At 41.0% G+C, this 26,334-nt stretch overlaps 1 protein-coding gene across 13 annotated transcripts in view; it reads left to right on the forward strand.

Annotated features, from left to right (window-relative positions):
• PLEKHG1 (pleckstrin homology and RhoGEF domain containing G1) overlaps positions 1–26,334 on the forward strand; it is a 244,030-nt gene that overhangs the window by 20,843 nt on the left and 196,853 nt on the right. Inside the window, exon 1 of one of the 13 annotated variants that reach the window (XM_074037245.1) lies at positions 13,490–13,854. The exons of the other annotated variants lie outside the window; for them this stretch is intronic. The gene's annotated coding sequence lies outside the window, so the exon portion shown is untranslated. Of the gene's footprint in view, positions 1–13,489; positions 13,855–26,334 lie in introns of those variants that run through there. 13 annotated transcript variants of the gene reach the window in all.

The following is a 26,334-nucleotide window of genomic DNA, read 5'->3' on the forward strand; positions in this document are numbered from 1 at the left end:
GGAAGTACAGGGGTAAAGAAAATAAAATGTGTGCTTCTGGGTGCTTTCTTTAGCCAGTTGTAAATTTTTTTTTTTTTAATGCTCTTTTTTCTTTCACCTTTCCACATTATGTTCTTCACAGCTCCAGTGACCAGGGCTTAGGATGGCGCTGCTCCATTCCTCACAGGAGCACACGGGAAAAACCAGCTCTCAGTTCTGCCTGAGATGGCAGATCTTTTAGACAACAGCCCATTTGCTACTTGACTGCTTATAGTTTGGGGGCATAAATGGATCTCTTTTTCCTAAAAGGTGTGTTTTGAATTAAGGAGAGTGTGTCCATATGTTTTTGTTATCTCATTAACACCAACATTTATGCTGCTGCATTTTCTCTATGTGTTATCCTTTATTTGATCACAATCACACAATCGTTACACATTTTGTATTTTTGTTTTTTGTCTTTGTGTTTGTTTTTGTTATGTTTATTTTCTTGTGTATATTTTTTATAACTTTTATTGTGTTTTTAATCTGAAAGGGAATTTTCGTGTGGGTGAATGGAAAGAAAAACACCAATTTCGGTTTGATCCTTAGAATTAATTCTAAGCCTGTGTTTTTCAAAGTCCTTGACTGGCCCTGAGCCGGGAGCCCTGAATACTGGGAGACCTGACAGTGTTTCTCTCCAAGGAAGACACCGCTACTCAGAAGCACCTCAGCTCTGCTGACTCCAGGCTGCCCCCAAGCCAGACCTAGTGGGTCTTGATCAGGGAAGAGATTGCTGCAGCAACCTGGCCTGTCCTTTGTCCCCCCAGACCCCTTCAGTATTTGTGCAAGAGGGGAAGGGCTCTATGTAAACACTGTCACTCCCTCTATGGCCATTGGGCCCTCCACACCCACTTATTCCAGCTGTAGGGTAAACAGAGCCAATTGTGTGTTCTATTTTGCTTGTCTTTTAAATTGCCAGATCTTAATGACTCGACTTACCTATTTTCAAAAATTTGTCTATTTCTGTTGTTAGCAGGACTCTATGTCTGTATGTGTGTTCATTCAGCAAATATCTCTGTACCTGTTTGGTGCCAGGCATCAATCAGTTGCACCAGGCATTTGGGATATAGGGGAGACAGAATGGAAGCTCTGCCGTCGTGGGGTTTGCAGACTCTGCAAGAGACATTACAAACAAGGGAGCATCAGATGTTATGAGAAATGATCAGTGCCATGAAGAATGGGAGAGAATGAATTGAGACTGGAGAGAGAGGTCTCTCTTAGGAACACCCAAATAAAACTCATTTGTTCATAACCAGAAGAAGGAAATAAAGCGATGCAATTTATCCTACCTCTGACAACAAGGGAAAACCTTTGGCCTGTCTTGGATTGAATCTCTAAGTCCCTGACTTTACTCTCTCTGGGCCTCAGTTTTCTACCTTTAAAATGAATTTAATAATGGTCACAAACTCCTGGAGTTGTTGCAAAGAGTCATTAATACTGGCAATGTGCTTAGACTGGTGCCTGACAAGTAGAAGTAGTAGGACCTGATATAATTATGTATAGGAATGATGGTCAGTGAGGGTCCAGTGCAAGAAGGCCATGTTCCAGAGTGTCAGACTCTGGGGCTGTTGCTTTGCTGGGAGATAATAAAAGTCACAACCTCTCTGAATATCAGCTTCCCTTTTTGACACATGGGATCCTATTAGTTGCGCCACCTCACAGGCTTTTGTGGCACAAATCGATTTTTTTTTTTTTTTTTTTTTTTTTTTGGGATAGAGTCTCACTCTGTTGCCCAGGCTGGAGTACAGTGGCACAATCTCGGCTCACTGCAACCTCTGCCTCCTGGGTTCAAGTGATTCTCCTGCCTCAGCTTCCCAAGTAGCTGGAATTACAGGCCTGTGCCACCATGCCCAGCTAATTTTTCTATTTTTAGTAGAGTCGGGGTTTTGCCATGTTGGCCAGGCTAGTCTTGAACTCCTGACCTCAAGTGATCCTCCAGCCTCAGCCTCCCAAAGTGCTACGATTACAGGTGTGAGCCACCATGCCCAGCCGGCACAAATCAATTTAAACAATATAAGCACACAGTTTGAAAACTGGCAAATACTAAATGAGGGTAGATGATGTTGTTATTGAGCAGTAACAGGGACCATTAGTGACCTATTTGAATATATGGTTATGAGTGCTGTCTAAATGTACATCTGTCATTTGTGCTACACATCTCATTCTCATTCTGTTTACTTTGATATCTGTTTTCTGCTAAGGTAACATCTTATGACTTGAACCCATTACAGTTCACTACCTGGTCTTACCGTGTTGCATCCAGCACTGTTGTGTGAGTGCAATTAACCTTGAGCTGTAGGTGAGAGATGCACATTTGAACCCAACTCATATTTGAGTCTCTGATTCCCTTACTTCTCCCTAACACCATTTCCTCCTCCAAGAGCTCCGTCCACATCTGGGGTCAGCTTGGTTGTGCCAGCCAACACTTCATGTTATATCAGACGGAAGGAAGCAGAGAGCTGAATGAGTCTATCATACTGTGAGGTCTCAGATGTATATAATTTTGCTAAGTGAATGAATCTCAATAAAAGCCAACATGTTATACAGGCATTTATTGTATTCCAGGCACTCTTCTACATGCTGTGGTGAGTGGTAATTTTGGCCCAAAGGTAAAAAATAATAAATTAGTATGTTATACTACTTTCAATAACAAAGAGGTAACATTCCCAGACTTTTTTTTTTTTTAATTTGCAAAAATCAAAATGACTAGAGGCACCAGGCTGTGTTCTAGTGTGTGGGCAGCTTGGTGGGTCACCCATCCTGTGCCTGCACCCCATTCCCCATGGGTAGTCTTTTGGTGCCAGAGCTTCTCAGGCAGCATAGAGCCACCTCCAGTATTCTCCCTACCGTAGCACTGTTCTGAGTTAGGTTACTGGGATGAACCCTGGAGCCCACCCTTCAGTAATGAGACAATACTCAGATGCCATTTTCACCCCTCACCAGCCTCCCCCTCCCAGTGTAGACAGAATTAGTAGGAACCTCTGACGCATCCCCTAATCACCTCCAACAGGTTTTGTTCAAAGACAAGTTACTTCTACAGGATGTGTTCATCTAGGCATCCTCTGCCCTAGCTTCATTTCATTGTGTTGGTGGTGTTTTGCCACTGCGGGAGATTGGACAATTTTTCTATAAGTTGAAATTTAAAATCAGCAAATGTTTCTCTCAAGATCTCCTGAGTTCGTAACACCATGTAAGACCCTTTTAGAAGATAGAAAAAGAGGGAGTTTTGTAGTGGCATCCCCCCTCCCAAGGAAAAAGACTTGGTTAACTGCATTGTTTGAGCCAGTCTATTAGAGAAGAGAAGAGGCGACACTTCCTTTTGTGTCCAATAGATATGGGTTCTTAATGAGCATCTTTTTTTTTTTCTTTCTCTGTAGGAAATGAGCGCAGAAGCTTGTTGAGGCCACTTCTGCTTCTGTTGTTTGTGTTAAGTATCCTGTATGTCAATGACACATTCTTGAAGTTTCACTTCTCCCTACCCCAGACCTCACTTGAATATAATTCATCAAATGACACTGAAATCACATCTGATGTTATCATGCCTTCAACCACACAGGTGCAGCCAGAAAGAGGAAAACAGATGGGAAGTCTTGTTTTGTTTCATTTTGCAAGTTAAATAACCTTGGGGGAAAACACTTGACCTGGTTTTGTGAGAGCTTGGCTGTTGGGTTCTTCAGTAGTGTTTTATGAGGAGGTAGCACCTGCGTCCTCCATCAGCACCCTTTTAACGGGCAAGCACGTCACGCAAATAACGAATGTTGCCTGCCTTTTATGTCTCAAGTCATGCCTGTCTCATGCAGCCAGTAATGATCAGATGATGAGGCAGGTCAACTGGCATTCTCTGTAGTTTTCCAGTGGGAACTCAAAGTCTCAAACTCACGTATCTAGTAAGTAGTAGAAGCAGAACTAGAAGTTAGTTCTCTTCCCTTCCAATCCTGTGTTCAGCCCTCGCGCAGACTGCAAACGGACAGCACAGAGTTGGCCCCAGGCCCTCCCTGTGTACACTGTACAAGTGTGGTGCTCTTTTTCAGTCTATTCACTGGGTATGTGTCCTCGGATCGCACGGCCTTGCCACTGCCTCTGTCTTCACCCAGCCAGACCCACACGTTTGTCATCTGCCTGTCTGAGCATCTGAGGTTGTAGTGACCTGTTTACTGTGCTGCCCTGTGGTATTGGGCTTTTAGAGAGGTCACTGTGCATGTGTATGTATGATGAAGTTTTGTATCAACCTAAAAACACCTACTCAAGGAGGAAAACAGAATCTTCAATGTGTCTTAAATCTCCAATTAAGCTGTGCACAGTGGTTACAGAATGTCACAGCAGTTGAGCTAGATGCAGTAATAACAACTTATCAGATTAATGTATTAGATTGTAGGCTGCTTAAGCTTCTGGAACCATAGCGGTGGCTAATTGAAAAGGATCATCTATGTTAGGCACAATCCTCATGTAAGATCCTGCGGTGACTAAATGGTGCTGTAGAATTTATTACACATTTCTCCCTCTGAGCCTCATCCCTGAATAAGACCCTTACTCCCATTCCAGCTCTTTCTCCCAATACTGGCCTATTCAAAACCGTGTGCTCCAGGCAGTCTGGAGGTGCCTGGGCCTTGGGGGTGCTGCTGCCTTCACTCAGGGGCCCTCCCACCCTGCCTATCTCTGCTGCTTGTCTCCAGGATCCTCCCCTCCCCAACAAGGGACTCCCACTGCAGGCAACCTTGCTTCTCCCTCCCACACCCTCAACACCTGAGCCCCAGTTTTCCTCTTTGCTAGGCTCTGTAAGGATATAACAGCACCTCATAGAGTTGTTGTGGAGAACAAATGAGTTAATTTCCAAAGTGCTTCGCACAGGGCCTGAAACAAAAGAAGTACTTAAATATTAGCTTCGATTATGAATAAAAATGATTTAATCGTGTGCCTATCACCCCCATTCAGACTCTCTAACTCTTCATGGGAAAAGGAGGTCTTTCATCCTATGGAGCACCTAGCAATGTGACTACTATAGGACAGCCTCTTAAGAAATTCAACCAGACGATTTTAGTTTGCAAAGTACAATAGGGGGACGATTATCATCATGATGGCTCCTGGAGGCATAGCCATCAGTTCTTCATCCTTACTTCTAACAGAGACTTGTAGATTTCTGTTTGGATTAAGGAATGAGAGGGACATTTGCTGAAAACTTTCTATGCACCAACACTTTCATATAATTTTTTTTCCCTCAGTTGTCACCACAGTTGGCCTCACTTCAACAACAGCAGGCAGCGTTGGCTGGTGTCTCTGATGAGGAAAGTGAAGCCCAGAAATAAGGAATTCAGTTCAAAGGCACCTTGTACCAATTTCATACTTGAAATCCAGTTTGGCTAAAATAAAAGCCTATGACTTTTTTTCATAACAACTGAGTATAATGGATAAAATTTGGTTAATGATTTTTTTTTAGGCCAGGCATGGTGGCTCACACCTGTAATCCCAACATTTTGGGAGGCCAAGGTGGGCAGATCACTTGAGGTCAGGAGTTTGAGACCAGCCTGGCCAACATGGCAAAACCCCACCTCTACTAAAAATATGAAAATTAGCCAGGCTAAAATCGCCGGAACCCAGGAGGCGGAGGTTGCAGTGAGCTGAGATCGTGCCACTGCACTCCAGCCTGAGCTACAGAGTGAGACTCCATCTTTAAAAAAGAAAAACACAAAAAAACAATGATTTTTTAAAAACTATAAAATAAGTTTAGAACAGTATATTTATTTGCTAGGTATATTTATTTGCAAAGTACCATTGCCTGGGTGGCTTCAATGACAGAAATTTATTTTCTGACAGTTCTGGAGGCTGGAATTCCAAGATGAAGGTGTTGGCAGGGTTGTTTCTTCCGAGGCCTCCTTTGCTTGCAGATAGCATCTTCTCCCTGTGTCATTACGTGGTGGTCCCTCTGTGTGTGTCTGTGTCATGATCTCCTCTTAGTATGGGAGCACCAGTCATAATGGATTAGGGCTCATCCTAAGGACCTCATTTTACCTTAATCATCTCTCTCTCTCCCTTTTTTTTTTTTAAGAGACAGAGTTTCGCTCTTGTCACCCAGGCTGGATTACAGTGGCACAATCTTGGCTCACTGCAACCTCTGCCTCTTGGGTTCAAGCAATTCTGATTGAACTCAGCCTCCCAGGTAGCTGAGATTACAGGCATGCACCACCATGCCTGGCTAATTTTTTGTATTTTTAGTAAAGATGGGGTTTTACCATGTTGGCCAGGCTGATCTAGAACTCCTGACCTCAGGTGATCCACCTGCCTCAGCCTCCCAAAGTGTTGGGATTACAAGCATGAGCCATCATGCTCAGTATTTAATCATCTCTTTAAAGACCCTAGTTCCAAATAAAGTTACATTCTGAGGTACCGGGGGCAAAGACTTCAATATATGAATTTGGGGAAGACACAATTCAGCCCATGACAGACACAGCTGGATATTAGATGACATCATGGAATTATTGGTACTTTTTCAGGTATAATAACGGCTTGTGTTTCTGTGGGAAGATATCATGGGGGGATGCATGATGAAATATGTTGGGATGAGGAGTGATAGAGAATTGCACGTTACCTTCAAAGGTTCCATACCGGCAGAAGTGTTTGTGAGGGTGATGAAAAAACTGCAAAGGCACCACGATGGCAAGTAAGTTATGCAACATAGGCCATTGTGGGGCAAGGGGGCGGGGAGTCTGCTGTACAAAATGCATAAGATCTCCTGAGGGCCAGTAAGCAAGACAAAAAGCATCTGTAAGAAGGCTCATATTTTGTTTCCATTAAGGAATAGAGAGAGATAATAAGGCACTGTAGATTTGCCCAAAGAAAGGGAGTTATCTTCAGAGGCCTTCAGGTGAAGGCTCAGAGTTCCATGGCCAGCTGAGCTTCAGTGTGGTCCCTCCCAAAGGAGAACTCGCCATGCTGACCTTGGACGTTCCATTGACGCCTCGGGATCAGGAGTCCATATTGATCTGTGTGTCTGCCTGCGAAGGGGCGTTAGGGACACCAGAACATGTGCTCTGTCTCTATTTACTGCCTGGCTCTCTGGAGCAAAGGAGAAATCTCCGGCCTGCTGCACCCATGCTGGTTAATTCACATTTTCTGACCCTGCAAGGGCTTCAGATATACGCTGCTGGCAAGCATTTTTTGTTTCTAAGGTTCAGCCATGACACCACCCAGATAAGTAAAGCTCTTAGAGGAGGTGCTTATAAATTCCTTTTCAGAAGGCTCAAAGGCACACAAACAATTCAAGCCCATGAAGATTCATGAAGGACAATATCCTACCAACAGTTAAGAGTAGTTCCATTCCATTTGCATCCCCACACTGTGCATATGTGTGTATATGTGTGTCTGTATGTGTGTGTCTGTGTGTTTTATATTTTTACCCCCACTATAGGTCTAGGTTACCTGAAACTATAACCTGAAGTTAAATATCTTTGTGCTCAACCATTAGTAAACTCAGGAAAGCTTGTGAAAAATAGTAGCAACTAAACCATTCTTTATAGTGCATGGGACATGTTGGGAAGAAGGGGCGAGGGAAGGCCACTACCGGCACTCCGTGGTGTGGTGCGATCTCTTGTGATAGATCAAGGGAAGAAGAATTTGCTCATGAACCCTGTTTCAAGAGATGTGACACAACAAGTTAAGTCAGCAAGTCCATATCAGACATATTTGTTTATACTGTGTCAAATTCTGGACAAAATATTTATTTGAAAGATAAAAATATTTAGGTCTTAAAAGGCATTTTTGTGGCAGTCAGAGATGTCAAGTTTTTTATCATTTTTATTCCTAAGCTGTACTTAAAAGCTGCAAAATCTATTCTTAAAATATATGTATGAGTGACTCAAAAGCATCACTTTACTCCTTAATTTTGCTAACATTGTAATATTCTCTGTTCTGATTGAACATTTTTCTTCAAAAATAAGGTTCTCAGGGTTTCTTCCACTCAGAAGGGTGGACGTTCCCACAGATCCTAAGGGTAAAGAGAAACAAAACTTGAGCTTACAAATAGCAGTGACCTTTAAGAAAAAAAATCAACACCAACATCATTTTTGAGAATAAAACTTAAACATCTGGTTTTCTTCTGGGAAACTGCACTTTTTTTTTTAACCATAATCTTAATCTTAAAAAAGAAAAGTATTTACTAGTCTGCAAGCAGGAAGTTAAGAGAATGACTGCATACCTGAAAAATCCGACATTGACACATAGATTTTGTTTTTTAGGATCACCAGGATAATAAAACTGGATATAAATGTATCCTGCCTGGCAGAATTGCATATAAATATCCGTGTCAAAATATGTTTGCCACAATTAGGAAAGGTTTCCATCACCCTCTTGCCTTGAGCACTAGTGGAAGAGTTTATTGCCGTCTGTGATCATTAGAAACTGAAATCCAAGATTACATAGATAATAATAAACAACGGCTGCCTTGTCTTCCAAACGTGCTGCTGAGTAATATGCAGGGAGTTTTATGGGATGCAGACTTCATTCTGTTTTAAGAACTGATATGGGCCTACATTAATATTTATTTTAATGATATCCTGTAACCACATGATAATGGGATTTTAAAATAGAACCCACTTTTGTGCAGAATAAATATTGTGAATTCAACTATTCTTATATCTGACATATGGGCAACAGATTGAACTCCAAGTGAATGTTTTAAAGGTTTGGTAATACTGACATGATTGTCAGAGGGAAGGCTGTTGCTGCAGTAAAACTGGCAATGAAGCAATGATTTAAGCATGTGAGCTCCCACTTCCAGAGCTTTGAAATGTTATATGTTTCTGGTTGTTTTCTGCCCTGAGTGGAATTTTCTGTTTTACTGTAAATTGCTGCTGCTGTTTAATATGTGTATATTTTTCTTGGTATAAATTTCAAAGAGGATGTTGACCCAGTAGAAAACCCCTTCACTGTAAGAAGAGTAGAAAGTGGCAGCTTTCCACACATGGGACTGCAATCCTGGTTTCTCTTTAGATTCCTTTGAGATCAATTTTCAAAGAGTCCTCAGCAAATGGACATTTGTTTTGGGATGGTATGTAGGTAGGAAAACGCACACACACACACACACACACACACACACACACACACACACACAACATCCTTGCCCTGCTGTGATGAACCCTCTGTATCTGGATTAAGTATTAACTTGACTTGAGTGAAAGGACTCAGGGTTGAATTCATTTAGTTCAATGGAATTGGTTAATATTCTGCCCCTACTATCAATGATGTTATAATCTAGCAGAGAGGATAAACAATTGCACAGATTACAATATTCATTGTACTATCCTGTAGAATAAGAACCTGTATTGTAGTAATAGCCTCAGGTAATTCAGTGGTTAGAGAAGCACTACTCCAGGTAAGAATGTAGTGCTGTCATCTACATGCAAAGATGATGAGGCTTTGCAGAGGACTGGAATGCAATGGAAATAGAGAAGTTCATCCATGAGCAAGTGAGTGTGTGCACATGTGGGATTTGGGGAAGGGGACCTGATGAGAGAGAAGAAACTGAGATTCTAGCCTGGAAGACTAGGCCTCCATTGGCCACAGTGGAATAACCAGCCATGGAGCCTGTTTGGATGTAAAGGGTAGGATTCACCAGCACCAGTTTAGAGCTAGAGATGACTTCAGTACACACAGGTGATGTGTACTTCCGCCAGTCTGAAATAAAGGATTGGACACAGGGAAACATTGCTGCTTGAAGTGATGCTTCTCCAAGCCATTTGACAGTATCTCTCAAGGCCTTGAATGTTAGTACTCTGACTCATTTTTAGGATGTACCCTAAAGAAATCAACCTTTCTGTACACCAGATTCTACATTGCGGCAACATTTAAACCTAAAGCCTCAACACTAGAGGGTTGGATAAGTTATGGAATATTCATACAAGGAACTATTATATGCAATTAAGATTTCCCAATAGCAATGGTAAAATTAAAACCTTTAAGACATGTGACAAAGGAATCATCCTTTGTTTTTTTGAGACAGAATCTTGCTCTGTCACCCAGGCTGGAGTGCAGTGGCGCGATCTCGGCTTACTGCAAACTCCGCCTCCCAGGTTCAAGCGATTCTGCTGCCTCAGCCTCCCAAGTAGCTGGGATTACAGGCACGTGGCACCACACCCAGCTAATTTTTGTGTTTTTTGGTAGAGAGGAGGTTTCACCATATTGGCCAGGATGGTCTCGATCTCCTGACCTCGTGATCCACCCGCCTCGGCCTGCCAAAGTGCTGGGATTACAGCTGTGACCCACTGCACCTGGCTGAATCATCCATTTTTTAAAAGTCAATACTTCATAGATTTTCTATTATGTATTTCCTTTGATGGCAGGAAATTAGACCAAAATAATAATGATAATTAGTTATCTTTGAGCTTTCATACTTTGATTTTTATTTTATTTATACTTTTTTATATTTTGGGAGATTTTCATGTTTTTCAAGTTTCTACAATTAGACAAAGAATATTTTATTTATAAAGTAAAAGTTAAAGATATTTATCTTTCCTAGCAAGCGTGATGGAGGCCATAGGCTATTTAACAGGGGATTACTGATGATGCCATTCTTTATATTTGAACAGTACTGCCCACAGTGCTGTCTTTAAAGCAGTTTGTACCTTGTTCAGCAGGGAGGCCAGTACATGGAAAGAATGGCACCTGGGGAATAGGTCCTGGTTAAAACATTGACTTTACTCCAGTTGTGATGGGCAGCCCCTGGTGGAGTTTGAACCCAGGAGTGCTATGATACTGTATATGAGCGAATTACTCTAGCTTCTGTGTGGAGAATCAGTGCTGGGAGGTATGTATATAGGCAAAGAGATCAGTGGCCAGAAGGTGACTGTAGCAGTCCAGCTGAGAGCTGGTGGGATCAGGGACCAGGGTGAGAACTGAAGAAGTGGTGAACCATGGTCGAGTGTCTGCTGAGAGTGCAGCCCACAGGGTTTGTGGATGGCTCAGTTGTGGGGCATTGGAAAGAAATAGATAAGGGAGGAAGCCAAGGATATTATCCTGAATATCTGAGTGCAGTTGACACCATTTTCTGAGGTTGTGAATGCAGGGAAAGGCAGGTTAGCAAGGGGGAGAAATAGAATTAGGCTTTGGCTATGCTGAGTCTGGAAGATGCAGCTCAACTTTAAGTGCTGATGCCAGGTAGGTATGTGGATGTGTGAACCTGGTGCTCAGGAGAGGGGGCTGGTGTGGCAATACACACCTGAGAACCATCGGCAAGTCAATGATATTTACAGCCACTGGGCTAGATGAGGTATCAGAATGCAGACAGAGAAGAGGTCAGGTGGCTGATCTCAGGGGACCCCAGCACTTGGAAGACTAGGCCCAGGAAATGGGGAAGGAGCTGCCAGCAAGGGAGGAAAGCCAGGAGCCCATGGCCTTCCAGTAGCTCAGTGGAGAATGTGCATCCTAGCAGCCAAAAAGTAAAGTAAGATGAGGAGAGTCAATCATTGGATTTTACAGTGAGAAGGTCATTGGTGGCTGTTTCGATGGAGTGGAGGGGGCTAAAGCCTGATGATCCTTCTTAGAAGAGAATGCTAAAGCTGAAGCTCTCAAAGATTTGAGCAAATACTGTGGAAGCGTAATAGAGCCAAGAAAATCTCCTATGCCCAGGAATCCACAAGCTCACTTGTGGAGCAGCGGTTTCTGCATCTTCTGTGGCTCTGTCGTCTCAAGGCTTCTAGATCCTACAGCCTGTTTGAAATAAATGTACACAGCAGCTCCAACTTTGCAAGTCCTTTCTCTGGCTGATCACCTCAGTGTCTCTGTGTGTGTGTGTGTGTGTGTGTGTGTGTGTGTGTGTGTGTGTGTCTTTGAATTAAAACCACAAAACCAATTCTACCTTTTTTCCATGTAGCACCCTCCTTCCCAGGTCTGCGTTTTAGGCAGCTTTTCAGGTGATGGACAGACAGGACCGTGGGGAGTGATGCAATGGGTGCTGTTGTCCTTTTGGGGACACCCCATCCCGTATATACAGGGAGTATCAGGACCTTGAAAGCCCAGCATGACAGCCACACCTTACACCTAGTGGAGTCGGACAGAGTCCTGTGACTTGGACACTGATCATAACAGAAGCATTTGTAGGTCAATATGCTGGAAGTAACTGAACAACACTGTGCAGTTCAGTTACCTGTAGGAAAACTTGCAGTAAGACTTGCAGGAAAATACAGGTTCTAACCTTGCGTTTCAGAACTCCTCTTTACCTGCTACAGTGGATTCGGGGGTTCCCCTTCCTTGTGCTGGGGCAACCGCTCCCCACCTACGGATGCTTCAGAGCATGGTTGGGCTCCCAAGGAGGAGAACAGAGGGTAAGACAGACCTGGGGGAGGAGAAGAGGATGTGGGCTAGTGGAGGGCTGTGAGCGAGTAAGGGGAAGCCCCGGGGAAGTGGGCATAGGGCTTTCTAGCGGCCCGCTTCCTGCTAGTGCTGTCCTGCCCCAGGGGCTGGCTGGCTGCTTCCTCGGCCACTGCCATCAACCTGTCCACCAGAGCTTCTTGGCTCTCTGGCCTTCTGAGAGTCAGAACAGTCTCACAACTTCAGGACTCTCTGGTTCCTACAACAAGCAGGCGGCGTTTGACATTTTCTGAAGAATTTTTCCTACAAGTAGCGAAAGGTCAACAGTTTAAAATTTGCTCCTAAAAATGTGCATGTTGTAATGTTCAGTGAAAAAAGAAAAAGGTCAGAGTACACGAAATTGTTTAATCTCCATTCTCTATTATAAACACACAAGCAAAGCTGGAAAAAATCACCAGAGTATGGGCCATGATTGTCTCTGGCTTACAAGTGATGGTTTTTCCTTGCTTTTCTTTATTCTCTGGACTTTTTTTTTTTTTTAAACAGTGAGGAGTTATTATTTTTATAACTTAAAAAGCAAATTTAAAGAGTTCTTCCAAAGTGTGTCTCTTTGTCTGCTTTTATCATCAGCTTTGGCCAACTGGACACACAGAGGGCTGCTCTCAGGGCCGGCCTCGGGTGCCTATGGAGGACAGTCAGACTTGGTGGCCTGGGCCTTGGTCCTGGGCAAGGTGGGCAGGTTGCAGAGGCCCCCAGGCGAGTGTTGCCTGCATTGGCCATACCCCTCTACCTGGTCTCTCCCTCTTCCTCCATGTCCTGTTCTCAACAGGATGGCAGGAACACGTGCAGGCTGGTAACAAATCTCCTAGAGCCATTACTCAGGAGCAAAAAACGAAGGAGAGAATAATTTCACAAACATTTATTCTTACATGGGCAGTCTTGGTGAAAGGATACGGATAGTTAAAAGACAAGGAGCGGGTAACTGAGGAGAACTTTACCTTCAAGTGATGTTTTAAAGAACACTTTGTAAGACCTTGTGCCATGAAATGATACATGTCACTAATCACTGGTTTAATTTGCCAAAAAGTTTCTGGGGAAACAAGCTTGAGGATCAAAGACTAAAATTTGCATACATTTCTAGTATGATTTCATGTGAATTTCCCCTTTCTAACTTAGCTGGTATTTTGCTAATGACTTCTGTATTTTCGCTTTTAAACTGTTCTATGAAAATACCTTATGCAGTGCTTTCTTTAAAACCCCATTTGTTTATTTGTACTAAGCTGAAAGCACACTTTATGTCTGGGAGCAACCAAATAACGAATTTGCTCTCCTTTAAAGACTCATCATTCAGTTAAACATTTTTGAATAATGACAATGGGTCTCGAGTTTCAAAGTTGAGACCCAATTTCTGCACTTGAGGAAATCACTGGTCTAATCAGAGGGCAACAGTGTCATCTGGAAGTGCCGGCTCAGGGATGCCATCCAGATGGAGGTCACGAATGCTGGAAGTGGGTCTCGCAGGGTGAGAGGAGTCACCAGGTAAACATGGGTTGGAAGGACCCAGTCAGTCCAGGGCAGCAGGGAAGGGGGAGTCTGGGCAGAAATGGTTCCAGGCAGCTCAGTATTGCTGGCCCGTGCATCCTGAGACTTGCCCGAGTTGCAGGTGAAGCTGGTGGCGATCAGGTAGAATGCGGAGCTTTAGATGGAACAGGGTTAGCCGAGAGCCTGTCATGGAGCTGCTGTCTGGGCACTGGGAAACATAAGTCTGGAGGCTTTGGCTGCAGCTGCAGACAAAGATGCAGGGGCCTCTGACGATGGGGGCGTCAGTCATCTCAGAGGGGTTGCAGGGCTTAGAAGCCTGACTGGGGTCAGAGATGAGGAAGGAGAGGGTCACAAACAGTGATCCTAAACCAATTTGGTTGAGGCAGAAGATACTAATGGCCGAGGGGAGGAGAGAGGCAACGTAGACTCTAAAGGGGAAGCTTGTTAGGGATGATCAATTGTGTCATCCTATGTGGAAGCTGAGAGCCAGTGCAGAGGGTGAGTTTGGATGTGTGGGAGGCAGCAGTGTATGGCCGAGATGGGGAGTGCTGGTGACCAGGTTGCCCCTCTGCAGTTCTGACTGTCCCTCTTCTGTACCTGAGGGAGGAGGGGAAGAAGAGTGAAGTTGAGGCTGGGCATGGTGGCTCAGGCCTGTAATCCCAGCACTTTGGGAGGCCAAGGTGGGCGGATCACCTGAGATCAGGAGTTGGAGACCAGCCTGACCAACATGGAGAAACCCCGTCTCTACTAAAAAAAAAAAAAAAAAAAAAAAAAAGCCGGGCTTGGTGGTGGGTGCCTGCAATCCCAGCTACTCTGGAGGCTGAGGCAGGAGAATCACTTGAACCCAGGAGGCGGAGGTTGCAGTGAGCTGAGACTGAGCCATTGCACTTCAGCCTGGCCATCAAGAGTGAAACTCTGTCTCCCCCCCCCAAAAAAAAAGAAAAAAAAAAAAAAAACTGTGATCAAGCAGCCACATGGGAGGTAGAAAACAATGTGAGAATGGTTTTATGGTGTAGTAAAATGTGTGGCCTAGGGTAGGCTAGGAGAGCTTGATGGAGTTGGTGAAATTTTAAAACAATAGTTGGGGAGAAAAAGGATGGGAAGCTCAGGAGGCAAATCATATGCCCTCAGTATGTTATCCAGTGCCACACTGACTTCCACAAAAAAAAAAACACACTCAAGACTAACTTGAAAAGTGCATAGAGGTCAGAAACTCAACTTTGGGATAAAGCATTTTTTGTAAAGAGTTAAGTGAATAAAAATCAACATCCAAAATACTTCAACTGAAAGAGAAAATAGATTCCCCATCATTAGAGCCAATGGTTGAAATTCAGACATATGGAAAAATTTAACTTTCAGTTCCAGGCTCTAAGCCTAATTCTGAAAGAAAACCCATTAAAGTAATGAAGTAATAAAACAAATGAACAATAAAGCTTGATTTTGTAGAGAATAGAACAAATGCTTGGAGATACATCATCATTTTCATGCTTGTGGATTCATACAGACACCAGTATCTTTGCCTGAAAGTTACAAGGCTGTGGTTTGTAGCTGACCTCAGAGTAGGAGTGGGTAGGAGTTTACAGGATGTTATTCTTCCAAGAAGAGTTGGGAGCATTTTTGGGGGATGTAGAAACTTAAAACAATCCAGGTGTTAAAGTAGTTAAGGGACTCTTCTGGAAAAATAATTAGTTCTTAAATCTGTTTAATTTGAATATTCAATAGAGCTATCACCAGGAACCAAAGGAAGTGAAAATGAGGGGCAGATATGGTTCCTACCCTTAACAGGCTTATCACAGAATGCTTTGACTTTCACACAAATGCTTTACATCATTTCATTACCTTTACTCTGGCACATTCCAATTAGCTTCCTGGAGAGCAAGTAAATTGCAGCTTTCACAGACTTTTTTTCTTTTTAAATTTTGTTTTTGGAGTTGTGGAGACTGTGTGTTGCAAATTTTGCTCTTGATAAAGGACATTGAAATGTTTTTAATGCCCTGAAATAACTGAATGGGAATCTTAATAGTCTTGTAATTAAAATGAAAAATAGAGAAGTCATGGGTGGACATTTTAGGAGTGTAGTTCTGTTGTTTCTTGTTTGGGAATTTGTGGATACACTAAGTGTAAATTGTAGTTGAAAATGGGGAAACAAGCATCTACTTTGGGCTAATTTTGTTCTTTTTAATGGTTCTAATTTCAGCTGTCTTCACTTATAGGACACTATCTCAGCTTACCTGGAGCCACGTTTATAAAAAATTATTTTCATGAGTTCAGTTATGTTAGTTATTATCACATGCATTTCCAATGAGCTGTGTATGTAGCATTTTTTTGGTTTTCTTAGTTGCTAGACTCTGGGTTTTTCAGATAATTGATTTAACTTTTCAAGGAGCATAAATAAACTGTTAAATGTTCATGTTAATTATGAGCTACATCCTGATTTCAGGTATGGTTTTAAAACACTGTGTATCTTTAAAAAAAGGAAACTTGATAGATGTGCAATGATCTGGCAGGGACTCCTTAAGCAGTTTAATATATTAAGGCCCCTGGTTTCATGCACTGTACGACACTCATAATGGGTGTTGATTATATGCTTGGTAACTAGCGGCTTACAGAAAGCACGACTATGGGCTTTTTCTATTTTGAATTGAAAATAAACATCATATCTTTTGGGTGTTAACAGAGGCATTTTTGAGTTGAAGGGTATGAAACAATTATTATCTTTATGGTGAGTTATTATTTGCAGATAAGTTAATGGCTTCCTGTGCAAATAATTGTGGAGTCAGCATACCTAAGACTTGAGTTCTCTTTAAAGAAAAAAAAATGTATTTATAGATACCTCTTCAGGGTCATTACACAAACTTCAAAGTATTAATGCTTATGAAAAGACCCTTATTTTGAATTTTTTCTATAAGTAACAGTTTTGCCATAAAATGGCCAGATCATTGTACGTAACTCATGACTTTTATTTAAAAAGCTAGTGTAATACATGACACTCACACGCAGCCACACCTTTAGAGAGGGAGAGAGAAACAGCACTGTGTCTTTTGAGCCATTTTGATGTGGATGAACTCTGGTTTCTCCAGCAGTAGCTGTAGTGGCAATGTGGAATCTAAATGGCTTATTACTATAATTAACATGGCTCAGTTGGTTCCCCCCCACCTTTTTTTTCTTTTTTTGGTTCACTAGGGTCTTCTTCTTGTCCTTTTCTGTGATCATTCATCCTTCACAATAGTACAGACATGGCCCCTGGACAGGAGAGCAGATCTTCCTGTCCTTGGTTTGTTTATACCCTTGCTTTCATATCAGAGTTTAGATAAAAATCTCTTATTTAATCATTTTTAGTTGGCTTCACATGTTTGGAGTTCTAGGTTGTCCTAATTTTGAAATATTCTCTTTGTTAGAAGTTAGATGCCTCGTGAATAAGAGATGACCCATTGTGCTCTAAATGGATGTATTGTTTTAAAAATCTAAAGTTTGGAAAGGGTGAAATCAAATATTAAAACCTCATTCCTCAAGTATAGTCACTGCTAACAGTTGCTATATTTGTCTTGTCACCAACTTATATCTTTTCTAAAGCTTCTATTGAACCTTGGTCTGAAAAATGATATTAGCATCCTTTATTCATTTCTTCTACCCTATTACTAAGATGACAAACTAGTCCTGGTTTACACAGGACTTTCCCAGTTTTAGTTCTGAAAGTCCCATATGCGGGAACCCCCTTGGTCCCAAGAGGGACCTACCCTACCCGTGACCTCCCAATTAGCTAGACTCTGACTATTACAGTGTCACAGTTAATACACTTATTTCTTATTTCTATAGCCTAACTATGAATATGTTTTTTGTTTTGTCTCTGAGTGGCTTCTGAAAACCTAAAGCCATTATGCAAATATTATTCACTGTGGAGACAAGTAATAGAATTAGATCCATAGAGAAAGAACACCTTCATGGGTCATGAAATGTCGCCACTTGAAGGAGATTTACCCAGTAGCTTCTCTTCTTCTTCTTTCTTCTTTCTTCTTTCTTCTTCTTCTTCTTCTTCTTTTTTTTTTTTTTTTTTTTTTTTTTTTTTGAGATGGAGTCTGGCTCTGCTGCCCAGGCTGGAGTGCAGTGGCCGGATCTCAGCTTACTGCAAGCTCCGCCTCCCGGGTTTATGCCATTCTCCTGCCTCAGCCTCCCGAGTAGCTGGGACTACAGGCACCCACCACCACCCCCGGCTAATTTTTTTTGTTATTTTTAGTAGAGACGGGGTATCACTGTGTTAGCCAGGATGGTCTCGATCTCCTGACCTCGTGATCCGCCCATCTCTGTCTCCCAAAGTGCTGAGATTACAGGCTTGAGCCACCGCGCCTGGCCAGCTTCACTTCTTTATAGACATTTCTCTGCTTTGGGGTTATATTTAGCTTTTCCGGAGTTTTTTTGTTTTTGTTTTTGTTGTTTTCGTATTTCATGTCGTCCTCTTCCTTAGATTCCTTTTTTCATTTGGTAGGCTACTCCCTTTGAATAACTTTTGATGTATAATATGCGTAGACGGTAAGCACTGTTATTGCATGTTTGAAAATGTCTGATTTTGTTTTCACACTTGATTATTTCAGTCTAGATTCAAAATTATTGTTTCTGAACTTTGAAGGCATTGCACCTCTGATACCTACAATCTAGTGTAGCCAATAAGTCTGATGTTAGACTTACAACATAGTTGATTGTGTGTGTGCATGGGTGTGTGTCTTTTTACCTCTTTGAACCATATAGGACTTTTTGCTTTATCCTTAGTTCTGAAATTTCATCATTATCTTTTTGTCATCAGTCCTTTTATTTTTGAGCTTTATAATCTGAAGTCTTCTCTAGCTTGGGATATTTTCTCCTCACTAATATTAATGTATCTTCACCTAGAAATCTAGTAGGTGGATTTTAGACCTCTTGGAACCGATTCTTCCTTTATTATTTTCCTTCTCTTTGTTTTTTGTTGTATGTTCTGGAGATTTTCTTGGCTTAAATTTTCCAGCCTACTGAATGAGGGCTTAGCCATATAAATGCCATTATTTAATCCATTAGATTTATGTTTTGGCCCTTATTTGTTTAAAATCTGAGCGCTTTCTCATTCTCGTTATTCTTTCCATGAAAGAAGTGTGAATGTCTATGGATATTGCCCTGGCCCTTAAGAAGGTATTGTTCTTCAATGATGATCTTCTTGGATTGCTTAGAATTTTTATTTTCCAGCATGAGAAGCACATACTGAATTTATTAAATTTTAGATAGAATGTATTTCTGTTTCCACCAAGGCCGCAGCTCCGGCTAAGTTAGGTGTCTTATGGCTCCTTGGAACAATTTAGTCTTTCCTACCTCCTGCACTCTCACGTCGTTTTTTAATGTGTTTCCTTCCATCTCCCAAGTCTTCTATAAAAGCTAGTCCGATTGCCCTCCTTCCACCTCAAGTACACAGAAGGTTCTGGAATGCCACCCCTCCCCCGCACCACTCAGCCAGAAGCTGATTTTCTCCTAACATTCATTGACCCTTGCTTGAACCTTTCTTCTCGTTGCCCCTCCCTCTCTTGCCAGGGTCACTCCTGCTAGTGTAGAATTTCTGAAGTGAAGGTAAATAAAGGTGTCAAGAAGACAAGAAAATTCCCAACCATGAGAGGGAGAGGATGGAGAATTCTGGGGGCGGGTAGCAGCCCCCTTGCCAGGTACCTCTTGTGTAACAATTGCTGTTCAGTGGTGGAGAGCTTACATTTCTACCTCTTACCTAGAAACTTGATTAGACTGGAACTTAATTTCTCAAATTATTTTATGTTCCAAAATTCAGTTCTAAGTCAAAATTAGTGAATAGATGACCAAAATAGAAGCTATTAGAATTCTCTTTATATAGCAGGGAATGGAATTATATAACCTGCATGCATTCCTGAAATTTCTTTGTGGTTTGGCTTCAGTAAATTACTACTTTACCTACAGCTTTAAAAGTATATTTAGACTTAAGTTTAAAGAGTGAGAACCACATGTGTAAACATCATTGAATACCATTCTTTTAATGAATGGGGAATGTTATTTATATTCTGTCTTCACTTCCTCTGGAAAGCCCATTTCTTTTGGGAAGGCTTTAACTTATATTGTACTCACCTTAGAAAGTGAAAAGAATTCACTTTAGTATATTTTAACCCAGCCACAAAATTTTCACTGTTGCTGCTGGGACCTGCTTGGCCCCAATCTCTGAGTACAGTGTTTTAAAATTGAACTGTCTTAAAATAGCAAGACAATATATATGCCACTAGAATAGAGGATGGGTATGTTTAAAGGATTTGAATAACCCTTATTAATGCTTTAATTTTTTACAATGCTATGTATTTCTCTAGTTTTCTTTTTTAATTTTTAAGAAATTGACAACATACTCATGGAATACATAATAATGTTCATCATCTCCAACATTTTATCATTTTTTGTGTTGGGAATATTCAATATCCTTCTAGCTATTTGGAACTACATATTATTGTTAATTACAGTCATCTGTGGTGATATAGAACACTAGAATTTATTCATCCTGTCTAGCTGTAATTTTATGTCCTTTAACAAATCTCTCCCTATCCTTTTTTTTTTTTTTTTTTTTTGAAAAACAGTTTTGCAGTTAGTATTTCAGTGACAATGAGGCAGGCAGGTGGGTGGGAACCGATGACCAAGAGCTTCCTGGGCTAGCCTGAAGCGTCTGGGCTCATCTACATAGCGATGGGGACCATTGGAAGGATTGAAGCAAAGAACTCCATATGATCATGCTTATCGTGTAGCTGGCAGGGTGCAAGTAGACTAGGAGGCAGAGCAGAGGGGAGGTCTTGTGTAATGCATGTCAGAAAGCAGTGGAGCCATGGACCAGGCAGGAATTATGGTTCCTGTCCAATTCTGAACCTTTGTCCGGTATCAGTGGTGCTGCCATTAGACTAATTTGCTGGTTATTTTATAAAGATTCCTTTTAGGGCTGGAAGGGACCTTGGAAGTTTTTATGCAACTGTCATTTTGTAAGTGGTAAAAGCCTAAGGAAGTGAAATGACTCCTCCAAGTCAGACAGCTCATTAATAGCAGATCTTGGCCTTGGGCCCAAATCTTTCGATTCCAAAGCCACCGCTTTCCCTGTAGGGTTACCCATCTGGCCCTACCTGCTGTCTGCTAAGCACATGCCCAGGCCAGCATCCTGCCAGTTGGACCTATCACCTGATTGTTGATGGTGCAGAATGTGATATTGACAGACTTTCTGTTTTTTTCTAGTCAGCTCATGACTGACTCTCCTAAATGACTTCATTATAATTTTCCCAACTCTTCCCAAATGCGCAGCCTTGCCCAACTTTTTCAGAAGATGATCTTGACTTCTACTTCTCTGAACAAATAGAAATCACTTGAGAACACACAGGGCCATGGCCTGCCACCAAATCTACCAAGAAGCATCATGTTCCTGCCTTTGTCATAACAGCAAGTGTGTCCCCATCTTAATTAACACTGGGTCCTGGGCTCTGGGTCCTCGTTCTTCCTGTCTTTTCAGGGATGATTTGACTTACTCTTCCTTTTTCAGTATTTTCAACCCCTTCCTCTCTAAAAGATCTGTCTTGTCTCTATTTATATATCATCCGGACTCTTCAACGTAAAACCCTGCTTGGAATACCTACCCCACAATAGCTCTTTCTACTTCCCTCCCCTCAGGACTTGTGTAAGATACATGGTGTTTCACTCATCGCCCTGAACTGTTTCCACTTTAGCCCTTACAATTTCCCCAAACTGCTCTCATTGACCTCATGCTACTAAATCCAGTGAGCACATTCTACTTGGTTGTTCATTTAACAATTATTTGCGAGCATCTGCCATGTGCTGGGCATCTGGCATGCTGTGGTACACAGAGAAATGGGGTCTCCTGTGGTCTAATGTTGGGGACAGATGTTAAAGAAATACCTATAGTTGCTGAATATTTAGATCAGAAAGTGCAAATCTAACTAATTTTATGGCAGGAGTACTATATGTCAGTTTTTTAGTGGACACTAAATGTCAGTTTCATAGTGAAAAACTTGTGGCTAGAGAATGCTCTAGCTTATCATCTGTGCACTATGAGTGTCCTGCCCTTTAATCTGGGTTTAACTGTACACACAGCCAAATGCCCCCACTATTAGAGGCTCTTTTACCTTTTATGTAGTCAAGATACCTTGACTGAACATGCGCATAAACAGAATCTGAAGAAATATTACTCTGTTCATGGAGTTAGAAACTAGAAACCGTATATATCTATATTCTAAATAAAATTATTCTAAAATAAACAAGTTTAATATAGTCTAAACTGGCAAGATAGATTGAAGAAAACCCTAATGGCTTCCGTGAAGGAAAGCGAAAATATTATGCAGAAGAGATGATCTGTGAGGTTCAGATTCTATGAAAGATTTTTGAAATGGTAATCATATTCAGTTTTGAACCATTTTAAGATCAACAAAATAACCGTGTAAGCACATGTTAGATATGCTAATGAAGGTTTAGTGAAAGTAAAAGTTTTCTCAAGTCCAGATTGAAAATGGCAAGGTGTTTTTGCATATGTCAGTTGTCTCTCTCTTATTTTCCTCATGTGCTACATTATTCAATTTTAACAGTTACCGTCTTTTTAGAAGTAAAAATGGTCCATGTTAGCAAAACCAAAGGTTTCCAGGAAGTACTAGTGGCTGTAGTGCCGTGGAACGTGTGGATGAATAAATCACCGTTTGGTAGTAGCTGTAAAACGTTTTATTGGAAGCCAGCCCTTCGTATTCATGTTTCCTTTTTCCCTCCCCTGAAACTGAAAGTTCATTGAAATAGCCTCAAGATAGATGTTAAGTAAAAACTCTGTGATATATTTGGAAGTTCTCTTTTTTAAAAACCAATATGTCAAAGCCTGTTTTACTTGACTGATGTGGAAAGGCAAAAAAAAAAAAAAAAAAAAAAAAAAAGCAAAAGGAAATTACCTTTCTAAATAGAACATTTTCAAGTGATGTAACACTTTTTTCCATACGTTGCCTGAATAAAGTATATTTTTACAGAAGCCTGGTTAAAAAAATTGTGCTTCACCATTAAATAAATAGGTGAATACATATTCAGATTTTAAAGTTATCTCCTAAAATATTAGTCTATTAAATAAGTGGCACAAAAAATCTAATATCCTGTTTCCCTTTATCAAATCTGTTTGACATGTGAGACAGTACAACTTTGGAAACCACAGCCATCTGAATTCTGTTCATTTGAGGGAATTTTATTATTTTAATTAACATTCATTTTCACTGCTTGTTAACACATTCTGAATTGCTTGAAGTTACTGACCTAGATTGAAAGAAGCTCTTGAACTCTATCAAAGGTGGTGCTTATAAATATTTTCTGCTTAGAAAATGTTGCTCAGTTTCTGTGGCTTCCTCCATTTTATTACGTGTAGAATCTGCCAAAACCTTGCTAACTTTCATAATCGCCTTCCTTTTCCCCATTTATGCCTGGACTTGAGTATCTCTGGAAAGTCTTGTCTTACCCATAATTTTCCTCCACCAGTATGCTACCAAGACCCAAATTTTAATATCAAAGTTGTATTTTGTTATGCTTTCAGAAATTTACTGTATAACTACAGTTGCCTTTGGGCATTGTCTTTAATGCTGTGCCAGCCATCCCACTGGCTAAAGATCCCGTGACAGTAAGGACTGAATCTGTCCCAATCATGGCTACATCTTTAGCACCTGCACTGGTATGCTGTTGGTGTTCAAATGTTGGATGCATTCAAGGCATTTTAGGATAGCACAGGCTGCTCAAGTAAAAGCGTTGATAACTGTATTACAGCACTTGTGATATAGCTGCTATCCAGTTTGTGTCCTGGTATGTATCCCTTCAAGAACCTGATGTCTTAGGCAGTGGCTTAGTATTTTTCTATGTAACCCTACTGTCTATAACAGCACCTGTAATAGTAGCAGTACTTAAGTGAAGCTCATTCATTGAAGAAACATTCCCTACTTTTTACATTTTTGCCCAGCATCCCCTCCAACTTTAAAAACTCAAGGAAAATAGTGACGGAATTCCCAGTTCTTTGGCCAGCTTTTCTTTATTAAGAGGCCATCTTTGCTGTAAGTATGAAAAACAGAGAGACATACCAGGGAATATGAGGAAGAGGTCACCTACTGGAATGCCTCATCTCTAACTAAGTATTAGAATTAATTATCCTTTGCCAGCTAACTATGCCAATTTTTAGTCTGTTTAAAAAAAAATAGGAAATAGTAAAAATCTAAGGTCTGGACCGTCAAAATTTGGTGTTGGGTTCTTGTTGTTTGTCTGCTTTTAGTTTCCTTTTTAAAAGCTCACAGTCGGCCGGGCGCGGTGGCTCACGCCTGTAATCCCAGCACTTTGGGAGGCCGAGGCGGGCGGATCACGAGGTCAGGAGATCGAGACCATCCTGGCTGACACGGTGAAACCCCGTCTCTACTAAAAAATACAAAAAACTAGCCGGGCGAGGTGGCGGGCGCCTGTAGTCTCAGCTACTGGGGAGGCTGAGGCAGGAGAATGGCGTGAACCCGGGAGGCGGAGCCTGCAGTGAGCTGAGATCCGGCCACTGCACTCCAGCCTGGGCGGCAGAGCGAGACTCCGTCTCAAAAAAAAAAAAAAAAAAGCTCACAGTCAACTTACCATGAAATCTAGCCCAGATTCTAGAAGCATCTGTTTTCAGTGTAACACATCTTAATAATGTAGTAAGAACCTCAAATCAATCCTGCCTCATATTGGTGTGTGTCCTGTGGAACCTAGGAATTGATACAAACTGGAAACTGAACTCATCTTAAAAGCTCAACTCATTTCATAAATTGTATTTACATGTAGCATGTGGTGCCTAATGAGACAGGCAAAGGTAATATACAATATCTGGATTGAGTGGGGAGAACCTTTCTTTTGACAAATCTTTCCTAATATATCTGTCAAAGCACCACTGAAAACAATTCAATGGATTAAAAACTGCTTGATGTATGTAGCTTTTCTAAAATGTGAGCTGTGTTTCTTGAAGATACCATACTTCATTCACTTTACAATTCCTCATGCCTGCATAGTGCCTGGCTCATACCAGGCATTCACTACATAATTGAATCAAATGATGAGTAAAACTTGTATATGTACTGGTTAGGAGACTAAGAAATAGCAGTTACCAAAAGATTTGTACCTCTCCTGTGTGGTTTCCACTTCCAAATTCTAGGATTTTTCCCCCTAAGTGATTGACACCCACTGTATTTTTTTTTCTTTCAAAAGAAGAAATGGCCATTTGCATATATCATATTAGAAATTAAAATTGACTTGGATTACAGGCATGAGCCACCATGCCCGGCCGACAGTGTTTTTTGTATTCTTCTTATTTTTGCAACTTTTCTTGGTATTTCCAAATATATTCTTTTAAGTTAGTAATATCCTTTCTAGAAAAAATCAGGATACTTTTTAAAAGATAACTTCTCCAGGAACAACAAAAAGATCCCTAGAAATACATCTCGTGAAAGATCCATGAGACCTTTATGTAGAAAATGGAATAATTTTAACTTCATTGGAAGTTATTTTTAAGGATCTAAATAGTGTGGAGAGGTAACATAGACAATATCATTATTATAATATAAAGATGTTGATTTTCTCATATGTAGATCTAATGCAACACCAATCAAATTCAACATGCTTTTGGTGGAACTTAGGTTAATTCTAAAATTTATATAGAACAAAGATAAGATTCTTAAGTAGCCAAAATAATTCTGAAGAAGCGTGTAGAAGGATTTACCAATGTTATTTATATTGTTACAAAATCATAGTTACTTAGGCAGTGTGATTTTGCCAATAGGGATAAGCAGTTAGACCAATAAAATAGTAGTCTTGAAACAGGCCCACATTTCTATAGAATCCTAATATGTAACAGATGTGCATTGCAAATAAGAGGAAAGAATAAATTAGTAAGTGACTCTGGGGTAATTGGTTATCCTTATGGAAAAAATGAAAATGTATCCCTGCCTCACACATATACAGTCATCAATTTCTACTGGATCAAGGACTTACATGTGAAATTACAAAGTGTTTAAAAGAAATATATAAGAATATTTTCATGTCCTTGGGATAGGAAAAGAATTTCTTAAACAAGACAAAAATCATTAAACCATAGACATATGTAACTGCATTATATTTAAGATCCTCTGTTGAGAGTGAAGATAAATCATAATCCATAACAGACCTGTGGATTTATATATTGAAGAATACATGAAGAACTCCAACAAATTCATAAGAAAAAGACAATTCAGTAGAAAATGGGCAAAATGCATGAACAGGTTTTTCACAGGGAAGGAAACATGAATGCATATGAAAATATGCTCATCAACCTCATTAGTAGTTAGGAAAATGCAAATTTAAACCATAACAATACCATTCCACACCCAGGAGAATAGCTATAGCTATAATTACAATTTTGTAGCATCAAGTGTTGGCCATAATGTAGTGTAGAGCCAGTGG

Source organism: Macaca fascicularis, chromosome 4 (assembly GCF_037993035.2).
Source record: "Macaca fascicularis isolate 582-1 chromosome 4, T2T-MFA8v1.1".
Taxonomy (NCBI): domain Eukaryota; kingdom Metazoa; phylum Chordata; class Mammalia; order Primates; family Cercopithecidae; genus Macaca; species Macaca fascicularis.